This window comes from Tenrec ecaudatus, chromosome 15 (assembly GCF_050624435.1).
Source record: "Tenrec ecaudatus isolate mTenEca1 chromosome 15, mTenEca1.hap1, whole genome shotgun sequence".
NCBI lineage: Eukaryota > Metazoa > Chordata > Mammalia > Afrosoricida > Tenrecidae > Tenrec > Tenrec ecaudatus.
In genome coordinates, this window is record NC_134544.1 from 105,609,008 (window position 1) to 105,632,222 (window position 23,215).

Here is a 23,215-nt window from a genome sequence, read left to right on the forward strand (position 1 = left end):
GCAGTCTTTTATTTTTTTAGTAATAGAAAAATCCCCAGAATTTATTTTCAATTTTGGTCAGTGAGGATGTAAATAATAAAGAAAATCAACCAGTCAACAGAAGTATCAAAAACAGGACAGTCATTCAAATATACAGAAGATATAAACAGTATAGATTCATTTCCACTTGATTTAATCCTATTTACACATTTAAAATACAAAACAGAGTTTAATTGGTCAAGGATCTTACACAATTTGCACCAGGAAAGGAACTTTAGTTCATTACCACGTCCTCAGTATCTTGGCACAGAAAGAAATCTCATCTAATCGATATGTATTACCATCAACAATTAAAAAAAAATCTGGAGAGTAATTACTGTCATCCCCAATTCCCCGACGATGCAGAGGGATCCGTGTCTTCAGCTTGATGGTGCTACTTGATGTTTCGGATAACCCTCCGACAGTGCTTTGTTTTCATCTCTCCCAGTGCTTGTTCCAGCTGCTGCACCAAATGGAACAGGGTCACTTGGTACAGTCTGCAGAACTCTGGTGGTGTGATCTCTATTCTGATGAGGTGTAGCTTTATCGTCACTGATGACTTAATCTGTTGCCTGAGACTTCTGCTTGCGAGCTGTGCATCTAATCTCCATTCAAGGCTGTGGTAACTGTGGAGCCTTGGTGCCAATTCGCTCAGAATCGTTCAGATCTCCTTTCGGTTGTCCAGGTAAAGCTGAAGCAACAATCTGTTCAGTTCTTCAGAGAATCCCAGAACAAACACGGAGTCCTGGAAATCCAGTTCGGAAGTCATGAGCTTCGAGCTCTCATTGAGGAGATATGTTAACCCTTCCACAATATGCTGGAAGGTGTCCCTACTCACGTTGAGTTTCCTCGCGGCGCCTTCGTCGATCTTGGGGTTTGACCCTCACCGCAGGAATTCCACCGCGATGCGCCCGAACTCGGTGACCACTGTGAGGGAAGCCAGCGCGCTGGATCTGTCAGCAGTCTTTTATTCCTCAAGTTTATTCTTTACATAGTCTCTCAGCTCTGTGATCTAGCTACTTTTCCTAACTTCTACTTGGATTTGAGCAATTGATGATCTGTTCCACAGTTAACCCTTGGGTGTGTTTTGACTAATGAGCTTCTCCACCATTTCTTTCTATGGATATGGTGGATTTGATTTTTGTTTGTTCATCCATATGTATAGTTTCCATTTCTTTTGTTTAATAAAAATTTGCTTTGAATTCATCATTAGTCTCAAAATTTTATCGGTAAACTTGTGTGTCATTTCTGTCACTAAGGCTGCATTTTCCAATTACTTATATTGTTCCCAAATTTTACATTCATCTGTGTACATGATTGTATGTATGGTTGATCAATGTCAGGCTGCAAAAGGTATGCAAAATTTTCTAATGTATATATATTTATTTAGTTAATTGTATTGATACTACCATGGTTTCAAAATATTTTCTTCTTGAATTCCTTGATATCACCTGCCCGTATTCCCTCCCTCTCCCACCCTCAATTTCGTTATCGTGGAAAACAGAACCTGGATGAAAGTGTAAGCAACCTTACCTCTATACTCCTGACTTCATGGCTTGGGAGACCAGTATTAGTGTTAGAAGAAAACCTCCAAGCCCCAAGGATAAAGCTAGAGCTGAAATGCACAATCTCCAGATAGAGTGGTCTCCACAACTGCTCTCCAGTAAGATGTTAGAATATAGCTCCTACAGGGACCTGACTTCTTGCTACTCAGCTAAAAGATGCCTAGCTTTAAAAGCAATCAGGTTCCCTTTGTTGCTATCACTCAAGCAATCAACTATCACTTTGTCTCTTAAATTCCCTCTGGATGGGTCTTAAGGGATGGTTGTATAATTGAAGGGCAGACATAAAAAGGCTTTGTATTCTTTCACCAATTTTTATAGTGTCAGGGCATGCAGCCCCGCCCCCACTCCTTACTCACAGTGATGCCTACCTACTTAACAAGGTAGGCAGTGGCTTTACCCTGAAGGTCCCTGAAGTGATTGGGTGAGCAACTAAAGACCAGTGCTGAGGCTGAGGGCAAGTGAGGGAAGTAACTATCCACTGAGCAGGGAGAACAATAACAACATATCTGCTCTTATAGTTAAAGCTGCTCGCAGATGGTAATAGTCATGTGTTGTATGAGGTATCATTAAGGTAGCACTGTAATGAAAGGATATTGTGGGGATGATTTTTAATTAGGAGAATGTAATTTGGGCTCTTCTCCAACTTACAAATGTGAATGCTTCCCTCCAACCAGATACCTGGCCTTGCAATCTTTAATTCTATCTTTAATTCTGAGAATAAAGAATTGGTCTGCCTCCAATCTCTTCTTGATCTTGTTTCCCACAGCCTGATACTTATCATGAAGTGTTCTAAAAGAGTTCAACATATTCCCACATTCACATCTGTCTGTTCTGTTGTCCATGCTTTCTGGAGGCTCGCACACCTCGCTGCAATATAAACTCACTGGTAAATGACCTCACTATCTTATTACAGCATCGGAGATGAAGCCACTCTACCCCGTTTTTGCTGTCTGCTTTATCTTTCTTACTTGCACATGCTATTCCTACGAGCCTTTTGACTCTGGGACTGGACCCCACACTTTGTTTGCTAAACAGTTGGTGCACAAATCTAAATAACACTTTTGGTAACTGGTCTTACTTGCAGGCATATGAATGTTAACCATCTGCTGACAGAATTACACTTAAGGGAAGATCTTCCCATATACTTTTTGATGATGAATATGATTTTAGTCTTCTTTAATTTGTCAATCTCAGCTTTATAAACCACTTGATTATCTAATTAAAAAGAGCCAGTATCAGTCTATTTAGTTGAATAATTGGCAAGCCTTATCACATCTGTGGTCTATTGGTCTCAATTTCTTCCTTCTTAGGCAAATACCAAATCTGTGTCCATTCATCACTTTCATAGCCAACCTGATTTCTACAATAAGTTAACTATTTAGATTGTTTGCACTGTTGTGTTACCTCCAATGGGCAATAAACATTAAGCATAGTGTTTTATTCATATAAAAGGGTTGTCACTAAAGATCTACTTTGTATCAATGCATATTTTAAGAGACCTGTTGTCAATCAAGATGGTGAAAAGAGTCAATGTTCTTTTGCTTTACAGAAATCCACAAAGATGATGATCATTTGCTTGAGCACTCGCAATATGAAACTTGCATAGACAGAACAGAACGGTGTTATAAATTTAATGCATTGGAAAGTATTGTTTCTCAGCACAAAAATAATTTTCCTCCAAAGGAAAATGATGAGATGTTTGGCTTACATGAAAAAATCGTAAAATCATATTTAATCATCCTGGAATTAAATCAGAATAGAAGCAATAAAATACAGAAGTCAGTTGTGCTCAGTGAAGATGAGGAAACTTTTCTCCATGTTGAACAAGAGCAATGTTGTACTGAAAAGGAATTCCCTGAGTGTGAACAATCTAGGCTCATGAAGTCACAATGCCATCAGCATCAGAAATCTGATGAAATTGAGAAACCGCACACAGGTGATAAATGTGGGACAACCTTCATCGAGGAGTCTGTGTTCTATGAGCACCGGATCACTGATACACTAGGTAAGACCTATGAATGTACTCAGTGTGGGCAAACATTCAAGAAGATTGAGGTCACTGTTCATCAGCGAACTCATACTGGAGAGAAACCCCATGTGTGTGGTGAATGTGGAAAAGGCTTTATCAAGAAGACTTCTCTCACTGTTCATCAGCGAACTCATACTGGGCGGAAACCCCATGTATGTGGTGAATGTGGAAAAGGCTTCATTCGGAAAACAAATCTCAAAACTCATCTACTAACTCATACAGGAGAGAAACCCCATGTATGTGGTGAATGTGGAAAAGCTTTTATCGGGAAGAAAAACCTCACTGTTCATCAGTGAACTCATACTGGAGAGAAACCCCATGTATGTGGTGAATGTGGCAAAGGTTTCAACTGGAAAACACATCTCAAAACTCATCTACGAATTCACACTGGCGAGAAACCCCATGTATGTGATGAATGTGGAAAAGGCTTCATTCTCAAAAAACAGCTCAAAACTCATCAAGTAACTCATACTGGAGAGAAACCCCATGTGTGTGATGAATGTGGAAAAGGCTTCACTCGGAAAACATATCTCAAAACTCATCTACTAACTCATACAAGAGAGAAACCCCATATATGTGGTGAATGTGGAAAAGCCTTTACCTGGATGACTTCTCTCACTGTTCATCAGCGAATTCATACTGGAGAGAAACCCTATGTGTGTGGTGAATGTGGCAAAGGTTTCAACCGGAAAACACACCTCAAAACTCATCTACGATTTCATACTGAAGAGAACCCCTATGTATGTGGTGCCTATTGCAAAGGCTATATCAGGAAGACTGCTCTCACGGTTCATCAGTGAACTCATACTAGAGAAACCCTATGTGTGTGGTGAATGTGGAAAGGCTTTTACCTGGATGATTTCTCTCACTGTTCACCAGCAGACTCATACTCGATAGAAACTGTACATATGTGGTGAATGTGGAAAAGGTTTTATCAGATAGAAGGACCTCAGTGTTCATCAGGGAACTCATACTGGAGAGAAACCCCATGTGTGTAGTGAATGTGGCAAAAGCTTCATTCAGGAAGGAAATCTCAAAACTCAGCTACAAATTCACAGGAGAAAACCGCTATGTATGTGGTGAGTGTGGTAAAGCTTTCAGCCAGAAAACATAGCTTATAGCATATCAGAAACTTCACACAGAAGCTAAACCCCATGTATGTGGTGAATGTGGGAAGCCTTTTTCAGGAAGAATAAGCTCATCGTTCATCAGAAAACTCACCATGCAGAGAGAGAAACCCTGTTTGTAGTGAATGTGTCAAAGGCTTCATTCAGAAAGCACATCTCATAACTCATCTATGAATTCTTTGTGGAGAAAAACCTTAATAGGTGTTGAGTGTGGTAAAGCTTTCAGCCAGACGTGATGCCTTACAGTACACCAGAGATTTCACAAAGAAAAGAAGCTCTTTGCATGAGTTAAATGTAAAAAATCTTATATGTGGAAGTCAGGTTTCCTTAAACATTAGACAGTTTCCAAGAAGAAAACCTTTCATTGGAGTTAGTGTAACAAAGCTTTCAAAAGAGAGGATGAGGTGCTAGAGTTTGGCCTGGGCCAAGCGTGGGAACAGACAATTGTGACCATATGGGGATCCATGTTCTGCATTGCTGTCCCTCTATTGGCATGACCACCCTTGTGGGGAGAAGACCCTCCAGACTTCCACAGAGTGCATAGGTACCTCATTGCTCTTCCAGTTTTCAGTACCCGAAAGAGAACAGAACCTAGTGTTTCTGGATCCACAGCTATATCACGCAGTAGAGTGCCCACCCAGATGACACTTGTACCTGCCCTACCTGCATGCTCTTTGTTAGCCACCAGAGACAGCACAGAAGTACCATAAAATAAGAATAAAGAGAATAGAAGATGTATGGGGACAATTATTCCAAAGGATGAATGGAACACAGTGAACCTCAGACTCCACAACCGTGAGACCAGAAGAACTAGATGGTGCTCGGCTTCCAGTGCTAATTACTCTGAAAAGGGTCACAAAAGAGAGTCCTGTGTCGAGTGGGGAAGAAAGTGGAAGAAATTGGAACAAACCAAAACCATAAAATAGATCAGGCTTACTGGTCTGCTGGAAACTTGGAATCTACAGATTGTGGCCTTTAGCGATGTTTCACTCTTGGACCTGTACTCACTCCTCTGACTCAGCTTTCAGCCCAACTATATATAGACTTGGAGGGGAAGAATAACATACACTCCCTGGAAAATCAACCATACAAAATCAAAGGAACAGCATTTGCTTATGGCTAAAAACTTATAAAAGCTAGAAGAAACATGACAAAAGGATGAATAGTATAAAAACACAGGGAGTGGGCAGAAGTGGGAAGAAAGCTGGTGTATCTTGGGGACTGCAATCAATGTATGAACTGTTGAATAGAAAACCAATTTACTCTGTTAAGTTTTAAATCATAAAAAAAACATTAAAAAAATTTAAACACTTATGTCTCATCAATGATTTCAGGTAGGATAGTTACCATGAAACTGCATTGAATGTGGGTAAAACTTTTACCTGTGCTTCTAAGTTTTCTTCACAGAAACACACAAAACTGAAAACATACAAAATTCACTCAAGATAGGAAACTACAGGAAGTCATGTGACATCTCATACCAGTGAACTCAATAAGAAGGAAAGCTCTGGCAATATAGTGACTTTGCAAATACCCTCTTTGGTTTCTCTCAGTGTGTCACTAGACTACATTGGGATTTTAACGAATGTAGTTCTGATTGGCTGGCCTTTAGCCCGAAAGGAGTCATGTGACAATAGAGGATTTGTACAGCAGAGAAACCATATGAATACAGGGCATGTGGCAGTGCGTATGCATTTAGTGATTGGCAGTTACTGCAGTATCCAATTATATTTTCTTTGATGTTCCCCAAAGCTCATAGGATAAACTGACGCAGTGATTGGACAGAAGGGCTGAACAAAATGTCTGTCACAGTGTATGACTGCAATGTAAATCCTGCAGGAAATCATGAATACAGCTACTGGGAAAGCCTGATAGACTCATCCTGTGTGCATATGTACCTTGATACCAAGACCAATATTTCATTTTACATTTGATCATTCCTTTGACCCATATTAACTACATTAACTGGAGAAATACTGTGACCATAGAACAGGAATGTGAATGGCCTTGCTCCCATGCAGAATTCTTTGGAAGGTGGATTATTCAGATGCAGTTAAGTTAAAATATGACCCTTTATCTTTTGAGAACCTTTTTCACCCATTTTAAATCTTGCAGTTTTAAACATTCCTCTTATTTTCAACTGAGCTTTACCTCTGTTTTAGTATGTTGTTTTTAAAAATATATTGCTTTGTGTATGAATTCCATGGTGTCTAATTGTGGTATTGTTGGATCAAATGGGACTTCAAGCTTTGGTTATTTTAAGTAGTGCCACATTGATTTCCACAGTGGCTGTATGTATCTCTAAGTCCACCGCCAGTATATATGAATCCCAATCCCTCCATATCCTCTCCAGCATTTGTTGTTTTGCTTCTTTGTTTTGGGCTTGCATTGCAGGGGTTAAGTACTATCTCATTGTGGTTTGAATTTGCATCTGAAGGCTAGTGAGCATGAGCATTTTTTATATGTTTGTTAACCATCTGTATTTCATTTTTGGTGAAGTTAATCATGTGAACTTCATTTGCTTATCATTATTAATCATTTGTACTTCAATTTTTTCATATCTTTTCCCCATTTTTTTATTTGGTTTCTTGTTATTTTCTTATTGAGATATAGAGTTCTGTATGTATTTGTAATTGTCCCTTTGGCTGATGTGCCATTGATTAAAAAAAAAAAATTTCCCTGTCCACGGGCTCTCATTTTACTTTTCTCATGTAGTCTTCTAATGTGCATTAGTAATGCAATTTTTATTTATGTCCAAATTGGGAGTCTTTATTATAGCTGGTGGCCTTTGGGAGGATTCAAATCTCGGTTAAATTACTCAAAGCTGAAAATTATATTCAGGTGAGTTTATAAGGGCAAAAACCGCTGTTGGTTTGGCGATTAGGAGTGGTTGAAGCTATTATAAAGCTTTCAGTGTGTATGTAGGGAAGGTTGGGGGATTCCACATTCCTTTCAGCAAGCAGTTTACAGACGCTAAGATAAGCGTAATCTTTTTAACTTTGTGAGGCAGGGTGGAATGGGGTATGGAAAATGTGCACATTCTGAGAACAGGAGGATATTGACATTTGAATAATAAAACATTGCGATGGCGCAAAACTGGGTGTGGTAGACAAAGAGGTTACATACTTTAGTGATGAAAGAGGCCAGAACAGCATTTTAAAAATTCTAAAATGGGGCATGAGTCAAGCTTAAGAGAAGTTCTTTACATCAATTATGTAAAGCACATTTGTACATTCATTTCCCTCATCATTCTCAAAGCATTTGCTCTTCACTTAAGCCCCTGGCATCAGTTCCTCATTTTACCCCTCACTCTGGACTCCCCCTTCCTCATGAACCCTTGACAATTTATAAATTATTATTTTGTCATTTATTACACAGTCCGATGTCTCCACTCACTTTTCTGTTGTCCCTGCCCCAGGGAGGAGGTTATATGTAGATCCTTGTAATCGATCCCCATTCCCACCCTCACCCCTGCCACCCTCCACCCTCCTGGTATTGCCGCTCTTACCACTGGTCCTGAAGGAATCTTCCACCCTGGATTCCCTGTGTTTCCAGTTCCTACCTGTACCAGTGTATATCTTTTGGTCTAGCCAGATTTGTAAGGTAGAATAGTGGTCATGATAGTGGGTGGGGAGGAAGCATTTAGGAACTAGAGGAAAGTTGTATGTTTCATTTTTACTACACTGCACCATGACTGGCTGATCTCCCCGCGACCCTTCTCTAAGGGGATGGATGTCCAATTGCCTACAAGTGGGCTATGGGTCCCCATTCTGCACTCCCCCTCATTCACAATGACAAGATTTTTTTGGTTTGGAGGAGCAAATGGGACTGACAGTTCCAGGGGGGACATGGGAGAGGGGGAGGTTGGGGGAAAGAAAGTGGTGTTAACAAACTCAGGGAGAAGGGAACAAGTGATCCAAATCGGTGGTGAAGAGGGTGTAGGAGGCCTGGTAGGGCATGACCAAGGGTACTGTAACAGAGAAGAATTACTGAAACCAAAATGAAGGCTGAATATGATCGTTGAATAAGAGGAAAGCAAAAGGAAATAGAGGAAGGAGCTAGGAGGTAAATGGCATATGGAGAGGTCTAAATAAAGGCATGTATGCATGTAAATATATGTATGAGTATGTGGAGATAGATCTGTGTACATATATGGATAGGTTTAGTATTAAGGTACCAGATAGACATTGGGCCTCCACTCAAGCACTCCCTCAATGAAAGAATACTTTCTTCTATTAAACTGGCATTCCATGATGCTCGCCTTCCTGACACAATAGCTGAAGACAAAGCAGGTGCATAAGCAAATGTGAACAAAGCTTATGGTGCCCGGCTATCAAAAGGTATAGTGAGTTCGTTCTCAAAGGTCTTAGCCTTTCAAATGGGAATGCAATTCTACTCTGTGCACAACGGGACACAGTGAATCAGAATCACCTCCATGGAATCCAAAACAGTTCTAGATTGGTTTTGTTTTGTTAAATTGTTATGAGCATATAGAAACCCTGGGTTCACGGTGGGTAGTGCATTGACCACCTGAAATCCAGCATCTGGGAAGCATGATTAAAGGGTCTACCTCCAAAAAAATGTACAATCCAGAGTCTACAATGTTCCTATGTGTTAGAATTGACTTTGATTTTGTTTATGGCATAATTGTATGATTTGAGTCCTAGAGAATGTTTCCTGCAATTTTGTGGAGCTGATTTAACAGCCCAAAACTGAAACTATTTTCAGGAAATAAAAGCTTTTTTTCACAAAGCTTTAACCACTAAGTGAAAGAAGAGGAAAAAAGGACAGCAAATGAATTGTCAAAGTCATTCACTTTGTCCTGGGTGTCTGGCATTTTCAGGATGTGAGTTTTCATTGTTTCTTGCATAGTCATAGGTGACAGTGTCCTCAGACTACAGTCTGATAATGTGAAGATAGGATGTGTTGACTGAAATGACCATGGAGGAGACATTTCCTTCTCTCAAGCCCTCAAGGAAGTGCATTGATACAGTGACTGCAATACCAGTCTCAAACATAGCAAATAATGTTTTGATGATCCTTTGTAATTGTTAGGGTCCTGTAGTTATTTCTGATTCCCTGTGAACCTGCATAGAACAGTCATAAATGCTGCTTGGAGTTAGATTTGGTCAGTCATCCTCAAGGTGCACTAAACCTCCCAATATTCTGAAATGTGGAAATGATGGCAGAAAATATGATTCCAAGGATAATACAATCCAATTGGATGCAGTTGTGTTCTGTTAATTGGCAAACAAGAATAAAAGTTTGCAGGATAAAATTCTAACTACTATGTTATTGTTTGGTTTTTCTGATCTTATCTAGTGCCTGATTGAAAATCTCTACAGATGAATGGAGCCTTTTCTCCCAAGATGGCTTTGTCTTAAGTCTGGCATGCTGTCCTGGCTGTAATCTAGGAATGCATACAGGCTGAGGGCCAGGACCTTGATCTAGAACCTGAATCTCTCCTTTGGACTGAGATTCCACCCAACATGATCCCTGAGTGTTTCCTGAAAGTCACGAGATAAATTGAAAGTTATATTAAAAGTTACTGATTTAAATTAAAATTATGAAATAAAATTATTTCGGTTAATGTGGTCTACAACAGTGGTTCTCAACTTGTGAGTCACAACCCTTTTGGGGGTCGAACAACCCTTTCACAGGGATCTCATGATTCATAACAGTAGTAAAATTACAGTTATGAACTAGTAACTAAAACAAGTTGAACTGTGTTAAAGGTTTGCGGCATTAGGCAGGTTGAGAACCACTGCTCTAAGCGATGTGTAATGACAATGCAATTCTGAACAAGATTCCAGCATCCATCGTTAAGGACATGGAAATTATCAAGTTTAAAAAGAGAAATCAAATAGACCCAGGATAAGCAAGGTCACAACAAGCATTAAAGGATCCATGGGTCTTTGAATCTGCTGTGGCCACCTGCATCTGCCGGTCTCTGACCTGATGGGAGACCCAGCTACATCAGGAGGAGTAGAAAGGAGGTAGACATTTCTGTATCAAAGACTGACTCAGAAGTCTCTGGGATCCCCTGATTGCAGGGTGGTGAAGGTGGTGGCCTCATTTAAGTAACAAACCACAACAGGCATTTGCCTATGAGTGTTCCTGGCTGTGATACGAGTGAGGGACTATGAACAGTTTGCTAATGCGCAGGCACCACAGCTCCACCAGAAAGTGTCTCCAGAGCTGGTTGTTGAAACAAGTTGGGTGACAGAGATGGGAGTGATGTGACCCACAGGCATACCTTGAATTAGTAGGCTCCATAGAGTCCACATTTGCAATTAGAAAATTATGAGTTCCAGTGCAGCATTATTGTTTGGTTTGCACATATGCATCCACTAATGTATGCATTAATTCATTCTTTCTGAGGTCTGAGCGCTATAAACACCCCAGACATTCTTCTGCATTGAGGGAAAACCAATAGAGCAAGCAGCTGAGCTAGGAAACGAACAAGCTCTTTCTCTAAAACCAAACCACTGTGATTTCATCTTTTCTGCCTCATAGGAACCTTAGAGGACTAAGAAGTACTCATTAGGCTTTCTCTGACTGTAATTATTTACAGCAATAAACAATGTCATCTTACTCGGGGAACCGTTGGCTGGTTTGAATCCCTGACCTTGTAGTGAGCAAACAAATCTTATCCCACAGCACCACCATAGCCCTTTTTATATCTGCACCAACAGGCTCATATTACAGGACTTCTTAAATGTCCCTTTTAGAAGCCAAGTTAAAATTTTAAATATTATTATATGAATAAGGAAGGCCATAAAAATGATGACCTTTGACTTATGGTGTTAAAAAGAATGATGAAAGTACCGTGGACAGGCTTTCAATAAAAAAAACATCTGTTTCGAGTGAAATACAGCCAGAGAGTTCCTTAGAATCAAGGAGAGTGAGACTTTGTTTCATGCAACATTATCATGATCCCTCCCAGTCCCTTGAGAAAGACCTCCTCCATGATAAAGTAGGGGATCAGTGAAGAAGAAGCTACATCATGAGCTGGACTGACACGGTGGCTGTAACGATGGGCTCAAAAAGAGTCCTTGTGATTGTGGTGCTGAACTAGGCATTCTTTAGTTCTGTTGTCCATTGACTCACGTAGAATTGGAATGCACTCTGGCATTTAACAGCATCAAAAACAAAACAACAACAAATCAAAACACAAGGTTCTTCTCAGGTCGGATAACAATGCCGGGGGAAAGGGGAGATGTTTTATGTGGGGAAACACAACAACGGGAAATTTGTAACAGAACACACTGTCTTGATCATTGCTTTCTACTTGAGCCCTTGGTATCAGCTCCTCATTTTTTTCCCTCCAACCCTGCTCCCGCCCTCCGTCATGAACCCTTAATAATTTGTAGATTATTTTGTTATATTTTACACTGACATCTCCCTTTATCCACTTTTCTGTTGTCCAACATCTTGAATATTTCATGGAAGCATTCGAGCAAGACTTCATTGCACTCATTTGGTCATGTCATCAGGAGGAACTAGTCCCCGGAGAATGATCTTGTGCTTGGTGAAGTAAAATGTCAATGAAAACGAGAGAGACTATCAATGAGATGATTATCACAATGGCTGCAGTGATCAGTCCAAACAGAGGAATGATTGTGCGCATAGTGCACGTCCGGGCAGCATTTCATTGTGTTGCACATAGGATCTCTGTGAGTTGAAGCCAATTCAAGCATACCTAAGACTATCAACACATACAATATTATCCAGGTCACTGTAAGTTAAAATTATTGCATAAATATACATGTGTGAGCATATATGAATGAATACATCCGATTGCTTAGAGAAAATTTGGGACTCACAAGAGAGATTTTTCCAGCATTAAAGTTTCTTTAAGGATCCCTCTTGTGTAAAGTAGTTATGCTTTGGGCTGAGATCTGCACGTACACAGTTTAAAACAACCAGACGTTCCATGGCTTTTTACTCCTGTAAACAGTTATAGTCTCGGAAACTCACAATAGCATCACTGTAAGTTGGCATAGACTCTGGTGGTGTTTGGTGTTTTGGAATATCTCTGGCTTTGACAACAAATACTAGTTAGTACAGTCAATTGCAGACATATCTTATCAAGACATATAACTGTGAACTCTGTTGTATATATGGTCAAAGACAGACAAAGCCCATTCCAATGAAAAGAAGACATTCAGATGCATGAAGTTTCCCCAGAGTGTATACATGATAATCCCTAGAGATGTGCTGAAAATGTGGGGGAAACTGCAGCTTCTGAGCGGAAAGCATCCCTGACTCCTCTCTTGCGTGGCCTGGAACCATGGCCTGATGCAGGGAGGTTTGTGCCTGGGCTCACACTGACTTCCCATTACTGTGTCTCTAGCACAGTAATACATGGCTGTGTTCTCGGGATTCACAGAGCTCAGTTTTAAATAAACTTGGCTCTTGGAGGTGTTCTTGGTGATGCTGACTCTTGACTGGAGAGACGGATTATATATAGTATGTTTTCCCATCATAAGCTAATACCCTGCCCCACCCCAGGACCTTTCCTGGAGCCTGGCCAATCCAGTGCACATAATAGCCAGTTAAAAAGAATCCAGAGACAGCACAGGTGAGAGACCGGGTCTGTGAGGGCTTCACCAGTCCAGAGCCTGACTCTTGTAGCTGCACCTGGGCCAGGACACCTGGGGATAAAGAGAAACACCGTGAGTCATGTGCTCAGATGCTGCATCCACAGACTTGATGTTGGAATCCCAGAAGCACTCACCACCCAGAGTTGCCACTAGAACGAGGAAAATCCGCACATGCTTCATGTTCTTGTGGATAAGATTCATGACACCCAAAAAATGCTCTCCGGGCTGATGAGGACTGCGCATTGTTAAGCATATGCGTGCTGTGGCTTCATCTGGCTGCCAAAGAGGAATTCGCATGTTGGAGGTGCATTTGTTCATCAAGGTGGACAGGATGAAGTGAGGACCCTGGGTGTGCTCCTCCCACTCAATGCTGCTGGCAGTGCCTTTAGGATAATCCAGAGTTTTTCTGAAGTCTTCTCTTTATCCACTGCCCCGTTCTCTTAATCCACACAAGAGTGTAGTCTGTTCTGGGAGGTATATGCAGCCACAGATTGAGGACATTTTTATTCCCAGTGATAGGTAGAGACATCACTAGAGAGAGAAACAAACAGCCAAACAGAAAGGAGGATAAATGGCTATGTAAATAGATAAGAAATGAAAATATTCACCACAAACCAGGGCCATATCTCTTCTGATTCATGACACCTACATTAGTCTATATTTAAACAATGGAATGTTCTAGTGTGGCCAGACAACATACAAATGACCAAAAATATTGCTAAATTGGGTAACCATGTCTTTACTTAAATCAAATGTACTGCCATATGTCGTCATACCAAGTTTAACTCAAGTGATGGTATTTTCAATTGCTTCATGTGCTTGTGAAAGTTGAGCATTGAGTAAAGAATAGTAAAGAATCATTGCATGTGAATTGTGGTGCTATTGAGGAATATTGGAATTACCATGGACTGTCAAAGGAACCAACCATGAGGATCGCAGAGTAAAGGTTAACTGATGAACCACCAGCAGCAGACGCTCTTCAGGAGAAAGACTGGGCTTTCTACTCCTGTAAACCTTTACAGTCCTGGAAACGCACAGGGTGGTCGCTATGAGTCAGCACTGACTTAATGCTAGTGGTTTTGGTTTGGCCAAAGGAACAAGCAAATCTTTCTTGGAATAGTACATCCAGAATATTCCTTAGAAACAAGATGATGGTACTTCCTCTCACATTTTTTTTAACATGATATCAAGAGAGACCAGTACTTGGAAAAGGGTATCATCCTTGGCAAAGTAGAGGACAGTCAAATAGAGTAAGGCCCATGAGGAGATGAACTGACACAGTAGCTTCAATAATGGGCTCAAACTTAGGAATTATATTGAAGATGGCTCAATAATGTACATTATTTTTGTTCTTTTGTATACAGGGTTGTTACAAGTTGGAAATGAATAAACAGACCTAACCCAAAAAAGCACACTCAATGTGGTAGTTACATAATCTGTTGTCAATTTTAGACTTAAGAGTGAAGGGGTGGAGGTTAGCCTGTCAATCAGGTCGCAGCTTCATGACCTCATTTGTAGGCACTAAAGAGATAAATAGCTCACTGGGGGTGAAACACACACACTTCCTGCTAGACTTCGCCCCTTGGAGAGAGGCTGATGGAGCCAGAGGCCTGGGAGATGTAGGAGCCATGTAGAGACCCTTGCCAGCACCGAGGTGCTTCTACCGCCACTGGATCCACAAGACTTTCCACCCACTGGCTTGTGATCTTCCTGTATTCAGCATTATTGCTAAGCTGCATGAGTGTAATGAAAAATTTATGGACTAGTATTGGACATCTGGGTTAATATTGGGTGTATGGACTTGATCTGGACTGGGCTGGAATGTTTCTTTAATACCCAATTTAGTTTTGTGTATAAAGCTTTTTCTTATACACATATGTGTGTCTATGAATTTGTTTCTCTAATCTACCTGGACTAACAAACACAATATGCTGAAACCAACATCCATTGATTCTATCCTGCAAAACATACTTACACAAATTCATACAAAGGCCTCACAGAGGATATTCATAAAAGGATTGCATATGAATGAGACAAGCATGAATTGAATAAATATTGGGAATACTGAAGCACATGATGAACTTTCATGATTCCGAATTTTACTAGTTAAACTAACTGAATACAAGCTCAATATATATACTACCAGAATCATCCCTTACTTGTGTTCCTAAAGGCAGGCTGGCAATTATTCACAAGGCGTTCGAAGGGGCTGAACGTGGAAATCATCCCAGATTTGTCGTCTTTGGATTAACAGACTAAATAAAATGTGGTCTTCTCTGATGTCTTCAAAAGTGCCACCAAACTGTATGTTAAGATGGATAAAAAACAGTGATCATGTTAAGTAATAATGTTCCTGAATGGAGAGATTGAAAGGGAAGTTAGTGGTGTCCCTCTTAAAATAAATAAATAATAATATCTTCAAAAAGACTTGTTGCAGAAGCAGGACAACCAGAATTCTCATTGGGAGTTAAGAGACAAGGTTCTTTCACACAGACCTTGGACACAATATCAGGAGGGACTATTCTTGGGAAAAGGACCTCATAGATGTTGAAGTACAGGGTCACCAAGGTGGACGAACCCTGTGACTATAACAATGGTATCAGACATTGTAAAGACTATGAGGATGGTGCAGGACAAGGCACTGTTTCATTCTATTGTACGTAGAGTCTCTATGATTCGCAACCTGTTCAATGAAAGCTAACAACAGTCTACTGGTGGAAGCATGATGTCTTAATAAAGTTGTAATGAAAGCTTATTGGTTAAAAGTTAAGAAAACTCCAGAAATAAATAGGAAATAAATCTATGTTAATACTTGCTTTCTGGGAATAACTCCAAGTTCAGTGAACTATCAATAACGATCTTGCCCTCTGCTACTTCGACTGGGTTGGTTCGTATGTTTCAACCATCCTGTGCACCCTGCAGACTTGCCCCTTCTGAATGAGATGTTTGTGTTGATCTCACCCTGAGCTCTACTCACAGGTGTTTGAACTAGCACTCATGTTTCAACTTGCTGGGTTAGTTTTTCTAGCTTTGTTACTGTTTTGTCTTCTGTTCACAAGGTAAAAGGGATACTATGGTGTGGACAGCTGGGGATGCTTGTATAGATCATTCATACATGGACTGTGACCTTGTCATTGCCACAGGTGGTAAGGTGAGGTAACTCCACCTTGAGCTTGATTAATGCGTGTGGTAGTTACCTAATCTGTTGTCAACTTGAGACTCTTAAAGAGTGAAGGGTCGCAGCTTGATGACCTCATTTGGAGGAGCTAGAGATAAATAGCTCACTGGAAGTGGGGCACACACCCAATTCCTGCTAGACTTTCCTACTGACAGGACATATGGACCTACTGTAGAGTCCGGGAGCTGGAGGAGCCATGTGCCAGCGTTGAGATGCTTCCACTGACATGGATCTCGGAGACTTTCAACCCACTGGCCTGTAATCTTCTTGCACTCAGCGTCATTCCATGCTTTGCATGAGTCTAAAGAGGAATTTACAGTCTGCTACTGGACATACGGGCTAATATCGGACTTATGGTCTTCATTTGCATGGGGCTGGAATGTTTTCTTAATATACAAATTGTATAGTACATAAAGCTCTTTTTTTAAACAATTTATTAGGGGCTCATACAACTCTTATCACAATCCATACATATACATACATCAATTGTATAAAGCACACCCATACATTCCCTGCCCCAATTATTCTCAAAGCATTTGCTCTCCACTTAAGCCCATTGCATCAGGTCCTCTTTTTTTCCCCTCCCTCCCCTCTCCCCCCTCCCTCATGTGCCCTTGGTAATATATACATCGTTATTTTGTCATATCTTGCCCTATCCGGAGTCTCCCCTCGCCCCCTTCTCTGCTGTCCCTCTCCCAGGGAAGAGGTCACGTGGATCCTTGTAATCAGTTCCCCCTTTCCAACCCACTCACCCTCCATTCTCCCAGCATCGCCCCTCACACCCTTGGTCCTGAAGGTATCATCCACCCTGGATTCCCTGTGTCTCCAGCTCCCATATGCACCAGTGTACAACCTCTGCCCTATCCAGCCCTGCAAGGTAGAATTCGGATCATGGTAGTTGGGGGGAGGAAGCATCCAGGATCTGGGGGAAAGCTGTGTTCTTCATCGGTACTACCTCGCACCCTATTTAACCCGTCTCCTCTCCTAAACCCCTCTATGAGGGGATCTCCATTGCATAAAGCTCTTATACACATGAGTCTCTGAATTTGTTTCTCTAGGCAACCCAGAATAACACCATTATCAGATGAAGATAATCAATATGGGGAGGGGTTGTGGAGAGTGCTCAAACATGCATGGGGACTTGGTGTGCTGAACTGTATGATACATACATGTGTACACAAAAAAAGAATTACTGTCATCAAGTCAGTTTTGTCTCATAGTGACCCTATGAGACAAGGTTGAACTGTCCCTGTGAATTTCCAAAACTGTAACTCTTCATAACAATAGAAAACTTATGTGTATACAGAGCTAAAATTTATTGAACTATATACATATACTTGTGCACTTTAGATATGTTAATTACTAAGGATAGGAATAAAAAGACATGAAGGTGAATGATCTAAGGCATGATAGCACTTTATCAAACAAATAGCTCTCAGGCTGAGCAGCCCACGTGGGGCCACCCTGTGTGTGGGGGGGGGCAGAGTTCTATCTGGCAGGAAGATGGAGTGGCAGAGAGGGACGTTCCAAGTTTCTCTAATTATTAGAAGGGCACACCCCCCAGGAGGCATCACCAGGCTGTGACCTGATCGACGGGTTGTATTCCACCACTACACTTTCATACACCTTCAAGTTGACATAAATCTATGACAGATTTAAGTGACATAAGTATACCTGTCAGAGACCCACACAGTCAAATGCTTTTGCGTAGTCAACAAAACCCAACAATAAAACTGGTAGCTTTCAGTCAATACCCACCTGATGTCAGCAATGATATCTTGTTTCACATTCTCTTGTGAATCCACACTGCATTTCTGGAGGCTCCTTGTTGATGTACTGCTGCAATCATTATTAAATTATCTTCTGCAAAATTTTACTTGCATGTGGTTTTAATTTAATTAGTTGATAATTTCTACATATTTGGTTAATTTTATTTTTCATAAAACAAATGTAGATCTCTATCGTTTCCGACCGCTGGGTGCTGCCTTGAGCCCATTTGCGCTGGACCTCCTCACCTTTGCGCCGCGCCCCGCCCGGCCCGGCCCCGCCCATCCCTCGCCAGGCACTGGGGTTTGTGCAGCGGTAGAAATGGGCGGGACAAGAGCTGCCTTGAGAGGAAGTGAAGGCGGAGACCCTACTCCTCCCTGACCCTGCAAGCTCCTCCCACCCCGGGTCATGCCCAGACAGGGCCGGAAGTGGCAGTGTCCTCGCCGGGACTGCAGCTCACATCGCAGATTCTGCTGACCTGGATGCTGCACGTGGTGCCGAGAAGCGCCCACGGCCTGAGCACCCTGTTGCCAGCCCTCCCAGGTAGGGGGTTCCGGGGACGTGCGTGTGGGCGTAGGCCATTTTAGGGTGACCCTGCTGCACATAGCGGTCTGCGAGGACCCTTTGTCTCCTCCCCCCAACCGCTGCCTGCGCCCCGCTCATGGGCAGAGGTGGGCGGTGTCCCCGAGGCCGGTCCTATTTGTCAGCTTTTGGGTTGCTTGGGGTTCATGGTGGGAATCCCTGTTGGAGAAAGGAGAAAATCCCAGTCTGGGATTTTGGGTTTCGGGGTTCCCAGATTCGTCGCTTTGCGGGTCTCCTAACCCCACCCATTGTTTCCTTTCCACACCGCGCCGCCTCCTCCCTGAGATTCCTGGCACCTCTTTTTCTCTCAGAGGTGAGCCCCGGGGTCTTGCTTCTGTGACCTCCCTCTGGACCCGACCAGAGTCTGTTCTAGGTGCAAGATCTATTATGACAAAGACGTCTTCCCTGGCTTTTAAGATGTTGAGGGTGGCCCTATTTTTACTGGTTGTATTTTTGTCGGTACATTACTATGGTTTTATCCTTCCCACACTGTTTCTTTTCGTTAGTTTCTGTTGGGTTTATCAGTTGGTGGAGCACCGAAGGAGTGGATGCCTACAGATAAGAAATGATGGGAGGGCTTATAGGCATGTCAGCTGTGGGGTGGGGATGGGGTTGCTGAGTTGGGGAGGAGGAGGGGATTTGGGGAGTAAAGAATGAGGGAAGGAGGGAACTGAGCACTAGAACAGAAGGTGACTACACAGGTCATTTGAAAGGCGATTTAATCGTGGTGGGAAAGAAGACAATGGTATGAAATAATTCTAATGATTGTACAATTTTTGTTTGAACTGTTCAATTGTGGAATGTATGGATCAAGTGCCCCAAAATGTGTTCAAAGAGAAAAGATCTCCATCACAAAAACTAACTAAATAAACTGTGTGCCAAAGAGTCAAACAACCAAACTGAAACAAACAAACCCAAAACTAGATAGTGCCAAATTTTTCGACCTTTCTGTGGCATGAAAACAGAAGTGGGTTTTGAGTACTATGTGGCTGAAGGACAGTTTATTTGGAGCTGGTGGCCTTTGGCCACTACATTCTTGGCCAGTTGGCCAGGCAGCAGTCGGTGCACGACCCCCTGGATGTGCTGGGCAGTGATGATGGTGGAGTGCTGTTTGGAATGTGCCAGTTGAGATGCCTGGCAGGTGATGCGCTCCAGTGGGTTGTTGAGCAGCAAGTTCACGGTGCCCATGGCCCTGGACGAGATGCTGGAGTCCAGGTGGACCTACTTGAGCACCTTGTACACACACACGGAGTCAGGTCTCCTTGCTGCTGCACTGGCATTTCTTGCTGTGCTTCCTCTGAGCCTTAGCTTCAGCCTCCTTGGGACCCCTATTGTTACGTTTGAACCCAATAACTTGAATTTAAACAACAGAACAGTAAAAAGGTGTTTATTCATCCTCTCTCATGAAATTTTATTTTTAGTTTTCATCTATCTCATGAAATTTTATTTTCATTCAATCGATTATAGACCTTCAAAGTAGTCTGAAACCCACTCAACTGTCATCAATGCCTTGCTCTGTTGGATCCTCTGTGATCTTCCAGCTGAGCTCTCAGTGTAGAGAACTAGATGATTTTCACTTCCTTGAAAGACAAAAGGCCACGCACAATTGAGTGTGTTTCTCTTATACTAGAGTCCACATTCGTGATAGTACTCTGCCATATGGCATGCTGTGTGGACCTTACAGAATTCCCTCCAGCTCACCTCCAAAAGAACGATAAAATGAGGGGTAGGTATGGATTGTGACAAGAGTTATATGAGCCTCTAATAAAATGTAAAAAAAAAATGAGGGGTAGGAATTCCTCAGTGATCTTGTTGACACTTTTGTCTGTTCTGAGTTTTTTTTTTTTAACTTTTAAGAAACCTCTTCCCTTTTTTAATAAAATAAAAACGCTTGTGTTTAGTGTTTACTCGTGGCTTCTAAGGCTGTTGTCATGTTAGCTGTCATTGAGTCAGCCCTACCCGACAGGAACCGAGCACACAACAGAACAAAACACTGCACTCTCCTGTGCCATCCTCACAATTTAGAATGAACCCATTGTTGCCGTCACTTTTTTAATCCATTTAAGAGAGGGATTCTTTTTTTTCACTGCCCCTCCACTTTACCAAACATATAATTTTCTAATTGAAAATACTGGACTCTATGGAGCCTACTAATTCAAGGCATGCCTGTGGGTCACATCACTCCCATCTCTGTCACCCAACTTGTTTCAACAACCAGCTCTGGAGACACTTTCTGGTGGAGCTGTGGTGCCTGCGCATTAGCACACTGTTCATAGTCCCTCACTCGTATCACAGCCAGGAACACTCATAGGCAAATGCCTGTTGTAGTTTGTTACTTAAATGAGGCCACCACCTTCACCACCCTGCAATCAGGGGATCCCAGAGACTTCTGAGTCAGAGTCTTTGATACAGAAATGTCTGCCTCCTTTCTCGTCCTCCTGATGGTGCTGGGTCTCCCATCAGGTCAGTGGCAGGCAGATGCAGGGGGTTACAGCAGATTCAAAGACCCATGGATCCTTTAATGCTTGTTGTGACCTTGCTTATCCTGGGTCTATTTGATTTCTCTTTTTAAACTTGATAATTTCCATGTCCTTAACGATGGATGCTGGAATCTTGTTCAGAATTGCATTGTCATTACACATCGCTTAGAGCAGTGGTTCTCAACCTGCCTAATGCCGCAAACCTTTAACACAGTTCAACTTGTTTTAGTTACTAGTTCATAACTGTAATTTTACTACTGTTATGAATCATGAGATCCCTGTGAAAGGGTTGTTCGACCCCCAAAAGGGTTGTGACTCACAAGTTGAGAACCACTGTTGTAGACCATGTTAACCGAAATAATTTTATTTCATAATTTTAATTTAAATCAGTAACTTTTAATATAACTTTCACTTTCTTTATCTCATGACTTTCAGGAAACACTCAGGGACCATGTTGGGTGGAATCTCAGTCCAAAGGAGAGATTCAGGTTCTAGATCAAGGTCCTGGCCCTCAGCCCTGTATGCATTCCTAGATTACAGTCAGGACAGCATGCCAGACTTAAAACAAAGCAACCTTGGAAGAAAAGGCTCTATTCATCTGTAGAGCTTTTCAATCAGGCACTAGTTAAGATCAGAAAAACCAAACTAACACAGTAGTTAGAATTTTATCCTGCAAACTTTTATTCTTGTTTGCCAATTAACAGAACACAACTGCATCCAATTGGATTGTATTTTCCTTGGAATCATATTTTCTGCCATCATTTATGTTAAGGCTTGATAGAGTAAAATAAGTTGTCTTAAGTTACTCCATTTTGAAAAGCTTAAGTGCCATCCCCCGTTCTAAGAGAGGTATGTTATTTTAGAAACTTGCTTATATTCGCTTGTAAATGTAAGCAAAAAGTTTTGCAAGATCATCTGGTTCAAGATAAGCTGAGCAGGACTTGCCGAACTACCTGCATCCCAACACCCTGTGGTTTTAAACGTTTGCCTTTGCCTCCCCAGAACCTTTTCGTTCTGAAACCCAGGACACCTAAGTCTCTAAATGACTTAGTATATTCTAGACTACTGAACGAAAACCATTTTAAGAACTGAGTTGAAAGTCGTAGCATGGGTTGAAAAGCAAGGGGGAAAACAGGATGATTGGTAATAGGTTTTTTGTTTTGTTTTGTTTTAAAAGAGGGGAAAAGAGAGTAGTTTTGTCTTAAAGTAGAATGTCTGGTTGTGCCAGAATGTGAACGATAGTAAAGCTCAACTTGAGGGGATGTGGTAAGTTGTAGAAGGTTTGAGGGGAAGTGAACTTGATTTGCCTTGGTTTTCAATACCAGCAAATACTGCGTATGGAAAGAGGCGATGAGGTGTTGTGAAATCTTTACAGAGTAGATCAGTGGTGGTGGACTTATTCACAGGATAGTGAAAAAGGCTGGTGAACCTCTTCACTGCAGAATGCTATCTGACTGATAAAATGTTGACTATTGTGTGAAATATATTTGGCCAGAGGAAGTGTTCCCCAGAACGAGACCAGATTGGGACCCTAATACCTCTGCAGGAGATAGGAGCCTCACCCAATACCGCTCAACTCTATTAAAGGATCTGAAAGGTGCAGGGAAAAAGCCTACCAATTTGTCTAAAGTCACTGAGGTTAAACAGGGGCCTAAAGAAAGCCCTACTGCCTTTCCTGAAAGGCTGCAAGAGGGTTACAGGGTGTACACACCCATAGACCCCAGCGCCCCGGCTAATCAGGCGGCTCTAGTTATGCAATTTGTAGCACAGTCAGCTCCTGATATTAGAAAAAAGGTACAAAAATTAGAAGGCTTTGAGGGTAAATCTCTCTCTGAGCTCCTGGCGGTGTCCCAAAAAGTTTTT

General features: G+C 41.8%; 1 pseudogene; it reads right to left on the reverse strand.

The window, feature by feature from the left end:
* Positions 1-412: 412 nt before the first annotated feature.
* LOC142427666 (COMM domain-containing protein 2 pseudogene) lies at positions 413-20,060 on the reverse strand (annotated as a pseudogene).
* Between the last annotated feature and the right edge of the window lie 3,155 nt (positions 20,061-23,215).